We start from the raw sequence: 14368 nt of genomic DNA on the forward strand, positions 1-14368 counted from the left end.
ACTGTATCTTAGAAACAGGAAGATTCAAGGTTTAATTTAAGGCAATAAGATGTCTGCTCCTTAATGAATGAACTCACTGTACGTTGCTTGGGATAAAGGAATATGAATGCCGGTGGTTCTAACTATAGGTGGAAGTTACACAGAATCTTGTTTTAGCACGCTACGGCGCTCCCAGTCAAGGCGTTTGTAATCCAAGTCTCCTGTCTCTGTGATCTGTGGATGGCCAGGGCTCGCGTTCCGTACGACGCACGTGCCAGGAATGAAGTGAGTAAAGAAGATGCTTTGATTCTCTGTGATCTGAGAGGAAAGGAAACGCAGGGTTAGACCACTTAGAAAACATTTTATAGATGCTTTTAATTTGACCCTGTCTCTGGCGTGTTTGGGTCTGTTATCTATTGTTCTCCCTCTCTACCTCGCTCCGTCTCTCTCTCTCTCTCTCTCTCTCTCTCTCTCTCTCTCTCTCTCTCTCTCTCTCTCTCTCTCTCTCTCTCTCTCTCTCTCTCTCTCTCTCTCTCTCTCTCTCTCTCTCTCTCTCTCTCTCTCTCTCTCTCTCTCTCTCTTCTCTCTCTGGGTAAATGTCTCCCGCTCTTTCCCATCTCTCTTTACCTTTCTTTCTACCTCTCTCTGTCTTACTGTCTTTCTCCCTCCCACCTCTTGCATGTTTGGGTCTCTTATCAGTCTCCCCCCTCTCTTTTTTTTCTCTAATGAATGTGTTTGGTCTCTCTGTCACTTCCTCTCCATCAGGCCAGGCCAGACCCTAACCCTAGCAACTCCATATGGGTTCTGCTACCCCACTCTATCTCCTCAACTTCATTTCACATTCCTACTGACAGCTGAGACTGCCCCTTCAAGAGCTCATTAGAATACCAGCGCTGATGTCACCCAACACAGAACCAGTTCACCCTCACTAATTCCCCAAGCGGCCCTCAGATGAAATGCTCACACCTGAGATTGGTGAAGACGGAGGCTGGACTGAGGGCCTTTATATCTCTCTGTGCTCACCGTACATATGCTGGTCTTGGTTCTGTATTGGAGGCCCTGTCTGACTAATTCAGCCTGAACATTCGCCGTGTGTTTTTATGTTTTTATGTGAGTGTTTGTCTTGTGTGGGTGCGTCCTTCAGTGGATGGGTGGTTTGTACGGTTGTGCTTGACTTAAAATGTTAATTTGTTGGGGGAAAAAAGCAGGCATGTGTGTGTGTGTGTGTGTGTGTTGGAGTGTGTGTGTGTTTGGGAGATCGGTTTTTGGAGAATGTTATTAACCAAAAGCTGTTAGCCTTAAGCAGAGTCAAACCAACTCAACAAGCTTTGTTAAATGAAAATAACAAAATAAAACAAATACACACACTAGATTCATGAGGCCCTTGAGATGACCTGTGTGATACACATGCATCAAACCACACTCCGTCTGGATTTAATAAAAAATAATATCATCTAAATCCTAAAACAATATCCACAAGGAAGAGACATTAGGAGAGAGAGAGAGAGAGAGAGAGAGAGAGAGAGAGAGAGAGAGAGAGAGAGAGAGAGAGAGAGAGAGAGAGAGAGAGGAGAGAGAGAGAGAGAGAGAGAGAGAGAGAGAGAGAGAGAGAGAGAGAGAGAGAGAGAGAGAGAGAGAGAGAGAGAGAGAGAGAGAGGAAGGATACAGTTGAATTCCAGGAATAGAGAGGTTGTGACCTCATAAACATTGACTGGATTTAGTATTTCTTTAATTCTTCGCAATGCTATGAATGAGGGCAATTTTTTTAAACTTTTTAAATAGCCTCTGGTAAAGGTGCGTTTGACTGATATAATTGACATCATTCTGAGTGTTTTTCTGAACTTTATATCCTTGTCTAGAAAGTTCTGCGGCACAAGACTCGGTAATGATCTAATTATACTCAAGCTGCTGTTCCCCTTCACTCCTGCTTTTTAAAGGCTGTTGATGGGAACAGCGGTGACTCCAACAAAACAATTGCTGCGACATAATAACTTAATGAGATCTCCAGCGATGCTTCCCAAAGCACAATGTAATTGGGAGCAGAAGTCTCTGGTTTAGTCATTTTGCTGCCGTTTTATTTGCTGAACACATCTTTCCTACTCCATGTTCTTGTTGTTGTGCCTTTATGGAAAAGAGAGTTAGGATGGACAGGAAAGAGTTGAAAGAAAGGGAGGGAATGACATGTAGCATACACACACATTTGGGAATCAAACCTGTGTTTACTGTCGGCCACCAGATTGCTACAGAGCTACTGTTAGCTATTAGCTGGAAGGAGAGAAGGATTGAGGGAGAGAATGATTGGGGGAGATTTGGGATGCAGCCAAGCTCTTTAGCTAGAGGAGGAGTATTTGGAGAGAGATGATCAGTCAACAATGCATCACTCAAGACAGTCTCCTCAGACACTGGCGAGTTTTGAATACGGCATGCTCATAACATTGCCACTGAGGCACAATAGCAGGGCTGTTATAGCACGCTAGCAGGGCTGCTATAGCATGCGGTTAATGACGCTGCAGCACTATAGCATGCCACTGTTACATGTTAACATTGCTCCTCTAGCGCATTAGCAGTGTCGCTAATATAGCATGCTCATAGAGCCCCTCCGGCACTAGCAGTGTGTTAGCAGCATGGTAGCAACACAGATGCAGCGGGCTATAAGAAAGGCCAGTTAAAGATGTTAGCAAAGCTGCTAACATCCAGCTGGGCTACTCTAGCATGCTAGCAGGGCTATATGAGCACTGCTGCAGCCCTGGGCTGCACGTCCCTCCAGCTAATTACATGTCTACGGTCATATTTTCCTCTTTCTCTTTCTCTTCTCTTACATTGTGCATTTTCTGACCATTTGTGGTTCTAGTAGTAGTACAATATGCAATGTTTTTCTTTACATATGTGAGATATATATATATATATATATATATATATATAAAAAAACACATGTTTATAGTCTCTGCCAGACTGCTCTTATTTCACATTCTATGTTGAGCTGGTACTGACATTTAGTATCAGTATCGTGAGGGAGAGAGAGCAAAGTACATGATACTTTACAATATATTTAGAAACAAAGTACAAATAGAGTACAAAGAGTTATGCGTGGTGCAAACACACAGACTTTGATTGTTTTGATCGTTGCACTTGGATTGTTGCACTCTTTGTGTGTGTGTGTGTGTGTGTGTGTGTGTGTGTGTGTGTGTGTGTGTGTGTGTGTGTGTGTGTGTGTGTGTGTGTGTGTGTGTGTGTGTGTGTGTGTGTGTGTGTTCTAAGCAAAGGCTTGTGTTGTCTCTAAAAGCAGGACGTTTAGGGCTCTGACAGTTTGGCAGGAGTTGACACCTGATGTCTTCCTCTGTGGTATTAAACTGAAGCTGGGTGGTATGTCTTCAGAAGAGACTTCAACTAAGATTAAAACTCTTCTCTTTACTTATTATTCAAATCTGTCCTGACCAAACCACACCACTGAGGTCTTATTTAACAAAGCAAGTGGGAGAAGAGCAAGTATTCTGGAGATGATGTCTAATAAATGTAATGTATTACCGTCTGTTCTATGGATCTTATTATATTAAACAGTAAGAACATTGATCCAGACAATTGTATTAGTATTCATGTTTATTAAGAAATACAACAGTAATGTTCCTATCCTATTGTTTGAATTCTGAAAAAATATATGTCTTTATCAGTTCTAAAAACATTTCTAAAAGAGTTGAATTATATCCCACTTTGTATTGATTTACATAATCATGTTTTTCAGATTCATACCCTTCACACAGTTTTCTTAAAAACGTGGTTGTACAACAGTTTGAATTTTCTTGCATTAAGCCAAACTTGAATGTAAGCTCTGATTGTTCTCAGATTCACTTCTACGCTTTGGATAACATTGTCCGCTCAGTGTATTAATGAAATCTGTGTCCAGTGTGTAGTGGTCTATCATATTCTCGGCCGATAACTGTTAGCGTCAAGCATGCAAACTGCTAGATTCCACCATGCTAGATTCCACCAACTGCCAACGTGCCAAGTCACTGCTAGCAACCGGTGTTCTAAATGTTGCCATCTTGGTTCTAAATGCTAGCATGCAGCATGCTAACAGCTTGTGTCAAGCGTGCTAACGGCTTGTGTCAAGCGTGCTAACGGCTTGTGTCAAGCGTGCTAACGGTTTGTGTCAAGCGTGCTAACGGCTTGTGTCAAGCGTGCTAACGGCTTGTGTCAAGCGTGCTAACGGCTTGTGTCAAGCGTGCTAACGGTTTGTGTCAAGCGTGCTAACGGCTTGTGTCAAGCGTGCTAACGGTTTGTGTCAAGCGTGCTAACGGTTTGTGTCAAGCGTGCTAACGGTTTGTGTCAAGCGTGCTAACGGTTTGTGTCAAGCGTGCTAACGGCTTGTGTCAAGCGTGCTAACGGCTTGTGTCAAGCGTGCTAACTTCAAGCGTCCAGCGTGCAGCACACAGGCTCCATTCAATGTTAATGAAAGCTGCACTGTGATAATATTATCCCACTCCGGCCCATTAAAGCCTGGGGTCTCTTCATCGAGATCTCTCTCCCTCTCTCTCTCTGCTATCGTTTCATCTGTGTCTGTCTATACATATCCCGGTTTACCCAAGTGATTTTGTGTTGTGTGTGTGTGTGCTTGTGGCCGGTTGTGTTTAGATATGAACATAGGCCATTTACACATGATCTCTACTTCATGTGTGTTAGCTTCCATCTTTCTACATTTAGGTATGCACACACACACAAGCACACACTGGCACACGGTCGCGCTCCCGCACCTGCAGTCTGACACACAAACGTATTAAAAGGCTGGCTTCCCTGTAGAGCTCCGATCTCTTTGAAGCGAACCCGGGAACAGATCCTCAAATATTGACTTTATACCTTTACCTCGAGAGGAGGGGGAGAGAGGAAAGGGGCAAGGGAGAAAGGCAGATGGATGGTGAGAGGGAGGGAGAGAGAGTGAGAAAGGGATGGGGAGGGATAGAGAGAGCGACGAGCTGAGGAATAAATTGGTAGAGAGGGAAGGGGAATGGAGAGGTGAGGGGTTGAGTAAGAGATAAGGGGAAGAGAGAAAGAGAGGGATGGAGAGGTGAGGGGTCGAGTAAGAGGGAGGGAGGAGAGAGGGATGGAGAGAAGGTGAGATTTAGAGATGGAGTCAGGGTTCGAGAGAGAAGGATGGAGAGTTAGAGATGGAGGGAGGGATGAAGGGAAAGCAAGAGATTAGAAGAAGAAGAAGAAGTTTCTTTATTTTTCATTGACAGTACTGTGAAATGTGATCTCTGCATTAAACCAATCCCGAGTGCTAGGAGCAATGGGCAGCCACAGTGCAGCACCCAGGGACGGACTCCAGACCTAGGTATAGAGAGAGGAATAATAGGGATAGGGGAGAGAGGGATGAAGGGAGGGATGAAGGGAGGGATGTAGTGTAAACATCACTGATAGAGAAGTGAAAGAGAGGGAGCGACTGAGAGACTGAAGTGGGCTGGGTGAGGCTCTTTTTAAAAGGGCCTGACGGCTGTGGTCAGCAGTTTGTTTGTGTGTGTAAGTGTGCGTTTGTGCGCGTGTGTGTGCTCATGCTGTTCAGAGCTGCAGGGAGGGGTGTTAGAATGGAGGAGGGGGAGATAAGGAGCTAACGCAACACTACACACAATCACACGATGGCTTGACTGTATTGTAGCTCCTCCTCCCCTCTTCGCCTCTCCTATCCCCTCCTCTCTCCTCTCATCTCACCTCCTATTCTCTCTTCTCCTCTCCTCTCTTCTCGCCTCCTCTGCTCTCCTTCTACCCTCTCATCTAGACGATTTCCCCAGTCCTCCGAAGCCCTATATATGTGTGTGTGTGTGTGTGTGTGTGTGTGTGTGTGTGTGTGTGTGTGTGTGTGTGTGTGTGTGTGTGTGTGTGTGTGTGTGTGTGTGTGTGTGTGTTTTTGTGTCAGTCCAGAGAATGTATAGGTGTGTGTGTTTGCGTATGTGTATGTCAGTCCAGAGTATGTGTGTGGGTGTGTGGTTGTGTGTGTGGGTGTGTGGTTGTGTGTATGTGCGTGTCTATGTGTTTTAACACCTCCATGCAGACCCCGTCTGTGTCCTCTAACAACGCTCCCTTCATTCAGGAGAACCAGGGGAACAATCACACGTCTCTGTTCCTCAGCCCCCTGGACCCCGCCTACCACCTCACCCACACCCCACCTAACCCACCCCCCCTCACACACATCTGCATCCCACCTAGCCCCCCCCCCCCCGAACACACACATACACACACATACACACATCTTGACACACACACACACACACACACACACACACACACACACACACACACACACACACACACACACACACACACACACACACACACACACACACACAGACAGCTCGCTAGCCCCCCCCCCCCTCACACACAAACACACATATACAGACATACACAGACACACACCCCTTGTTAGCCCCCCCACACACACGCACACACTTAAGTAAATGTAGTTAACGTTTTTCCTATAAATGTTTTCTAATCCCCTACATAGACAAAGACACATCTGTGCACAAACATGAGTAACTGTGCCGTACGTGTTATACTGTTTGTCTGTAATGCGATTTGCTCTATTTTTAGCATTCTCGTGTTTATCTCAGTTTGACTACCTGACTATTACCTAACTAAACACACTCACGCACACACACGCACACACATACTGGAATACTAGTCAACAGAATCCAAACGTTTTCGTGGAGTGGGCGAACTTTAGAACCTAAACACCTTTTAAGTGGAAGTTTCATCAGTGAGGAGAACACAGAGACGGTGTAAAGCCACTGTTTGAGGTATATTGGCCAGTTGGGTTTAAGCTTGTTAAAATGTCTGAGTCAACCACCGCTTTACTTCAAGTGACTCCATGAACAACTCTCCTCCTTTCCTCTTAGCTCCTCCCTTCGTCTCCTGCTGTCTTCTTCTCTCCACTCTTCTTCTCTTTTCTCCATTTCTCCTCTTATCTGCTCTGGTCCCATCTCTCCTCCTCCATCTCCTCTCCCCTCCTCTTCAATTATCTCCTTCTCTCCTCTTATCTGATCTCCTCCTTTCTCTCCTCCTCCTTCTAACCTCCTCTCTGCACCTCTTCGTTCCTCCTCTCCTCTCATCTCCTCTCCTCTTACCTCGCCTCCATTCTCTCCCATCCTCTCCTCCCTTCCTCTTTTCTCCTCTCCCCTAGCTCTCTTCTCCCTCCCCTCACCCTCCCATTCCTTCCTCCCCCCTCTCATCCCCACTCTTATCCCCTTCCTGCTCCCTCCTCTCCTCTCCTCTCTCCTCAACCCCTCTGTAAGTACAATGTGTGTTAGACTCGTTAAAACGTCTCTTAAGTTCCAGTGACTCCATGAAGTGCAGACACTGTTTGTTCTCAGAACTCTGCTGTCTTCTTAAAGGGGAGGTAGCAAGCGTTTCAACTCTTTAACTGTCTTAATGAGAAGGTTCAGGGCTGTTCCCTACCTCCCTGTAACTCACCTTCATCTGCTCACTGGGAATGAGTCATCCACCCTCAACCATGGCCCTGCATGACGTGTCCCTGCTTTTTCCTATTAGAGGTGAGCGTTCCCTTCCTCTCCCTATCAAATCAGAGATCCCTTGCTTGACCAATGTCGCAGGTCCCTGGTTTGCCAAATGAAATGTTAGAAATCCTTGCTTCTTTTGTCCGAGGTAAGGTCCCTGCTTTGACCTGTCCGGTCTCAGAGCTCCCCTTCTGTGTCCAGTCAGGAGACATAGGTCCCATACCTCGCCCTATCAGATGTCGGCGTGCCTTGTGTTGTGGTCGTGGGGGTCCATTCACAGCCGATGAATGGACATCTCTTCCAGCGTTGCTGTGGTCGTTGGTCGCCCTGACGATACTCTCTGATCATAAGGGACAAAGAGGAACCGTCTGGAACTTCCAGATGCTTCAAACCAAACCACATGAATGTGTGGGTATGAATGTGTTTGAATGTTTGTATGAATGTGTGTCTGTGGTCATGTTGCTATCACAATATCACTACACAATGTCTCCCCTTTGTGTCCCAGTAATATGAGCATGACCCCATTTGTCTGTCAGTATGTCTACCTGTGTGTCCACCTGAGTATGCGTGCATATGTCTGTCTGTTCACCTGCCTGGCTGAGTATCTGTGCATGTCACTCATTATTTCTGTCAGCCAATTTTTTGGTCTGTCTTTCTGTCCGATTTCCTAGTTGTGTGTGTGTGTGTGTGTGTGTGTGTGCGTGTGTGTGTGTGTGTATCTGTAATACGTCTCTGGCAGTTTTATCTTCATGCTGTGTGCTAAATGTGGCATTCCTCTGAGACACACACACACACACACACACACACACACACACACACACACACACACACACACACACACACACACACACACACACACACACACACACACACACACACACACACACACACACACAAAACCACACTTAGAGGGAGGGGAAGAGATTATGTAGATGTCCAAGTATGAATGCTGCATTCTTGTTCCATTTGTAGCTTTCCCGTTAAAACAGAATACGTTGCCCTCTGGTGGTAGAAACATGCATACCATCTGTTTACTTATCACTTTCTATGCTTCAAATAATGTTGCAAGTAGGCCTACTCTCATATATTTTTTACACATTTAACTGTTATATTTATATGTTTCATCTTACAGAAGCTGTTATTTTCTTACCATAGTTATGTATGAGAGAGCTAAATACGACAGAGAGAGAACATATTTATAAGAGATGGATAGAAATAAACAAAATATGAAGTATATTTAACTATGAATAGAAAAATATAAATCACATTGAAGAACATTTTTTATTTGATAAATATAGGAGAGAGAGAGAGAGAGAGAGAGAGAGAGAGAGAGAGAGAGAGAGAGAGAGAGAGAGAGAGAGAGAGAGAGAGAGAGAGAGAGAGAGAGAGAGAGAGAGAGAGAGAGAGAGAGAGAGAGAGAGAGAGAGAGAGAGAGAGAGAGAGAGAGAGAGAGAGAGAGAGAGAGAGAGAGAGAGCACTTGTGGTGGGTGCGATGATAATAGGCTATGTTAAGCTCCGTTCTGCAGTGTGCTGGAAGCTGTAACCTCATTATAACATGTAGCAGGGTTATCCTCCTCCGTCACGGCTAACAGGATCTTCCCGCTTCACACTAAAGTTCAATTAACAGAAAAAACAGACAGTATGGGAAGCTTTTGTGCTATTTAATTAAAGTGCCTCCCTGATTGTTGTTTGATTACTAATACGGTGAAGCTATTACTGGGAGTGCAGTTAGAGGAGGGGGGAACGATGTTATTTTTTGATCCAAAGGGAATAACAGTGAATATTCTCTCAGATAAACGTCACTAAGGAGCAGGAAGGGGTAAGGTAATCTACAGATACAATAATAATACTATCCTCCCCCTATATGTCTTTTATATGTACTACACCGCATGAACATGCGTGCGCGCATACACGCACAAGCACACACACACTAACATCATCCTGTTTATTTATTTTATGTTTGTTTAATGATAGTTTAAAAAAAAATAGCAATATAATAATTGTATCTTTGGCACCTTCTACACAAAATCAATTCACAACACGTACATAATAACGATATAGTTAGAATGACATAATTAGAAATACATATATATTATAAAAAAATTAATAATGATCCAATATATTATGTTGGCCTTTAATTAAGTCTCATATCATGGATTAAAATACCATCTGTTTCAACATATTCCTCTGGTATATATTTTTAACAAGGAGTTTGGATCCAACCAGCGGAGACAATAGTCAAAGTCAATGTGAACTTTATTGTCAAATCAGACCATGCAACAAGTAATTACACAGAGGAAATTGCGTTTCCCCATGCCCCAAATGTGCAAGTCCTAATTTACCACACAACATATAACATAATAGTGCACAAAGACAACAACAAATTAACACGACAACATATATAGCAGACAGCAGAGGGCAAAGTGCAGTATAGCAGCATTGAGACACATATGTATGTACCGGTAAACATGTATTATTTTGCATGTAAAGAGCACAGTACAGTCATTGATTGTTCATGGTATTTTCTTGAGTGAGTTGAGTAGTCTTGAAGGCCTGTGTGAAACAGACGTTGCTGAGTCTGGTAGTCTGGTCGTAGCGCTCGGCAGATGGTAGGGGGGGTGAACAGTTTGTGTGCTGGTTGGGAGGGAGGGATCTTTGATGATGTCTGGATGGATGGCTGGGCTGATCTGGTGATCTTCTCTGCTGTCCTCGCCACCCTCTGTAGAGCCCTCTGGTCCGCAGGGCAGCTGCCGCAGCAGGCTGAGAGGCTGCTGGTATGGATGATCTCAAGAGCACCCCTGTAGAAGGTGGTGAGGGCAGAAGGGGGGAGGTCAGTGCCTTGCTGTGCCTTCTAGGTAGGTAGGTGGTGTTGGTGGACCATGTCAGGTCGTCTGTGATATGCACCCCCAGGAACTAGGTACTTTTCACAGACTCCCCTGCACTGCCGTTGATAGTGAGTGGGGTGTGTGGTATGTGTTTCTTCCTGAAGTTCACAGTTATTTATTTTGTTCAGTTGACGTTGAGTTGTAGATTATTGATGTCACACCAGTTGATTAATTTACGTACCTCCTCTCTGTAGGCTGAGTAGTCATCTTTGCTGATGAGGCCCAGCACTTTTGTGTCACCTGCACATTTTATGATGTCTCACAGATCGACGACGTTCAAAATAAAACCCCCATGTTTCCAGTGTCATAAAAACAACCAACAGGTTGTTAAATGTTTAGAGAGGCTGTAAAGGGCATCGCTCTGCCTGACTGCACTGAGCTCAGACTGATCTCCTTTAAATCCCAAAGACACAGAAACATTACGGGCGGCTTTCATTACATTCTCTATTGAGGAGATAAACTTTAAAGCCTTCGTAGTTGTGGCTTTGAGACGCATCAGAGCTGTTCAATCAGTGCTTGTACTGCGATCAAAAGTGTCCTGATATTGTTGTTAAGAAAACAAAAAAGAATACAGTTTCACACCGAAAGAGGAAGGCAGTTTAATGTTAATGGCAAAATGTTATGATATTATGAGCTCAGAAATGTATTGACCCGAGCTTCCACATTATAGCTAATTATAACTAGAGGTTGAGCGCGCGCAACGCTCGCGCGGAAACTCGAGGTCGATTAAAACAAGATATCTGTTTAGACGGACTTACCTCTCTGGGCCAGATGAGGTTGCATACGTCAGACATACATTATATACACAAATACAGTAATACTAGACACACTAAACAAGTCAAATATCTCCACGCTAAACTCACTGAACCCACCAAATGATAATTCATGTTTTTTGTTCATTCATGTTATTCCTTGCTTCATTCCTATAAGAGACACACATACAACATACATACATAACTACATAGAAGACAAAGATGCATAAATTAACCTATTGATGACATAATATATTTGTCCTGTGTGTGCCGCTAAAGACCCTGTGTAACAGAAATGTTAGTTCTTGTGATTGTCAGAGTAAATATGAGTGTGACCCTCCTGCCACAAATAATAATAATAATAATAATTTCTTACATTTATATAGCTCTTTTCAAGGTACCCAAAGCGCTTTACAGTGAAGGAGGGACCTCACTAACCACCAACCAAATAGTACTACAAGTAGGTGTGTAGTAGTAGCAGTAGTAGTAGTAGTAATAGTAGTAGTAGAAGTAGTGTAGTAGGGCTAGATGGGGCAGTAGTATTATTATTATTAGTAGTAGTAATAGTAGTAGTAGTATTAGTAATACTGATGACAGTGATGAAGTCCTATGAACCGTCACCTAGATCACTTCTAAGGAAGAGAGAGAGTAGTGACCTGAAGGGATAGAGAGAGAGAGGTAGGGAGATGGAGAGAGACATAGAAACAGATAGAGAGACGGACAGAAAAAGAGAGAGAACGTATGTATCACATAGCTAGGTCGTTTTTCTTGGGTCCCTTTAGCAGCTGGGAGACATTAAGTGTTTCTCTCTAATCCCGGTGGGAACACGAGTCTCTGCTTCATACTCTGACTGGGATAATCCCTGCGCGGGTCCACAAGCTCACATCTCACTCTCTACCTCAGTTCAGTTCGGTGGAGTAGAGTCGACAGTAGAGATAGTAGGATAGAGGTATCAGTCAGTAGAGTGATACTAATACGAATAGATCAGTAGTAGAGTAGGGCTAGTGGAGTAGAGAGTAGATAATAGTGCAGAAGTAACAATGTAGAGTACAGTGAAGAGGTCCAATGCAGGTATCAGTCAGTAACCTAGTAGAGCAGAGAGTCATCTCCAGGCAGTGCCCGGTGAACTGGTTTTAATTCTGGACAGACACCCCCAAGGCCCAGTGTGCGTGTAGGTTTATTTGTCTGTTTGTGTCTGTTTGTGTTGGTTTGTGTTAAAATTTCATAGCGAATTTTGCACACTTAGACAGGCACACAGATGTAGCTATTCCGCTGTAGAAAGGCCATACACACTGTATGCGTGTATGTGGTGCGACTGCTATCCTGCCTCAGAGCGAAGCTTCACAGGCGCACACACACACACACACGCGCACACACAGTCACTCACCCACTCAATGGAAATTCACTTGCTCAACACACACACCAGAAATTTGTGTTTGAGTGTTTGTGTGTGTGTATTAGTTGACTGTATGTGCACAGAGCATGTTGATCATTTGACTGCAAACACGTGAAAGTGATGAGCTCCTTATAGGATTAGAGGGATCATGCATGTGTGCTCAGTCCGCCCCGCCCTGTGTGTGTGTGCGCGCCCGCGCGTGTGTGTGTGTGCGTGCGTGTGTGGTCTGTGTGTTTGGTATGTTGAATTTAAATGAGTTATTAAGAAAGCTTCTCCATCTCTTTAAAGGAAGAATCTATGATCTGTCCTTATCAAACCATCTCCTCTGCCTTTCCTCTCTCCTCTTTTGTTTGTATTCCCAAAGCCTACTCTCTTCCTCCGCCTCCTCTTCCCATCCCTGCAGGGTTATCATGTTCTCTCCACAGGATTGAAACTCCTGGGGCCGTATTCACAAAGCATTTTATCTTACCGCTAGGAGTGCTCCTAACTCGCGCTAAAACATTTTACGTAGGAGTTTTTTCTTAAAAGTTATTCACAAAGCCGCTGAGACCTACTCTTACTAAGGATAAATCACAAAGAGTGAACTAAGAGTGACGCGCCGTTGCTATGGATTACGTCAATTCTCGTGCACGAGTTTAGAAGCAGTCAGTTCGGTGATTGGTTGTTCAGACGAGCCCACTGAATCACCGAAAAACAAGGAAATAGCCTAGGCTAGAAATGAATTCCTATTAAGTAGTTATAGTGCAGTTAGCAGAAAAAACAATGACAATTTTGTGCAGACCACGATAATGACGTTGTAGCCTGCACGTTCAAGAGAGAGAGAAAGCAAAGTGATCCCTAAATGCCGGCCAAATTCATTGTCATGTTGATCGCCATCATCATCATCATCATCATCATCATCATCGTCTGGCTGTGGAATGTTCCTCCGCTTGCAGAGGTTGTGTAGAATGGGGTGAGGCGTATTTCGCCGTGGAGGACATGAACCGACGTTTCATCTGCCCAATTCCTCTCTCCACAACATTTCGTGTATGTTTGTGTGCTCTAGCATATATGGAAGAAATCAGTAAACAATAATAAATATGGATTCAACAAATAAAAGGCGTCAAAGAGCCAATACGATGTGTTTTACACGTAGGACTAAGCGTAATATGCGTAATCACTTGCATGTTATACTTTAACTGTGCTCCCGGTTGTGGATTGAGGTAGGGTGTCTAGAGCCACGTCTTGCATGGATAGTCACTGTCTCCCAGCAAGTGACACCCAACTGGTACATCTCAAAAAGCTGCCTCAGACCGCTCTCCATTAAAATGCGCGAATCATGGGTAGCTGAAGATCCAGGCCACTTTGCAACAACATCCAGGCTATGTTAAAATTTGCATCAAAAACAACCTGCGTGTTGATGGAATTCACTTTCTTCCTATTGGCGAACACGTCCTCGTCTTTTGATGGCGCAATTATTTTTATGTGCGTCCCGTCAATAGCACCGACCACACCGGGCATACCTGCAATTGCCATGAAGTTGGCTTGATCCTGTGTAATTGTTGAATGTCCAAAGGAAAGTTTATGGCACGGCTGACTGATGGTTGCGATATTTTTAAATCGTCGGCATTGCAAAGTTGCATTGCACCTGTTGCTAAATAACGTATGGCCAAACATTTTATTTCGGGACTAATCGGATTATTCCTGTTAGTCGGGGATGTGATTGCATTGCGATTAACTCCACAACAAGTTTAATACCCTAACATTTCGTCTCGCAGGCATTTACGATTCTTTGTGAATAGGTCTTACTGAGTTAGGAGTCCTCTTGAGGACTTTTAAGCTCTCCTAGACTTAGGTGCTACTTTTAGGCCTAAAATA

The 14368-nt window shown here is 44.2% G+C and overlaps 1 protein-coding gene across 2 annotated transcripts in view; it reads left to right on the forward strand.

Annotated features, from left to right (window-relative positions):
* LOC132471863 (glypican-5-like) overlaps positions 1-14368 on the forward strand; it is a 121707-nt gene that overhangs the window by 7894 nt on the left and 99445 nt on the right. Inside the window, exon 1 of one of the 2 annotated variants that reach the window (XM_060071187.1) lies at positions 3255-3492. The exons of the other annotated variant lie outside the window; for it this stretch is intronic. The gene's annotated coding sequence lies outside the window, so the exon portion shown is untranslated. Of the gene's footprint in view, positions 1-3254; positions 3493-14368 lie in introns of those variants that run through there. 2 annotated transcript variants of the gene reach the window in all.

This window comes from Gadus macrocephalus, chromosome 14 (assembly GCF_031168955.1).
Source record: "Gadus macrocephalus chromosome 14, ASM3116895v1".
In the NCBI taxonomy this organism is placed as follows: Eukaryota; Metazoa; Chordata; class Actinopteri; order Gadiformes; family Gadidae; genus Gadus; species Gadus macrocephalus.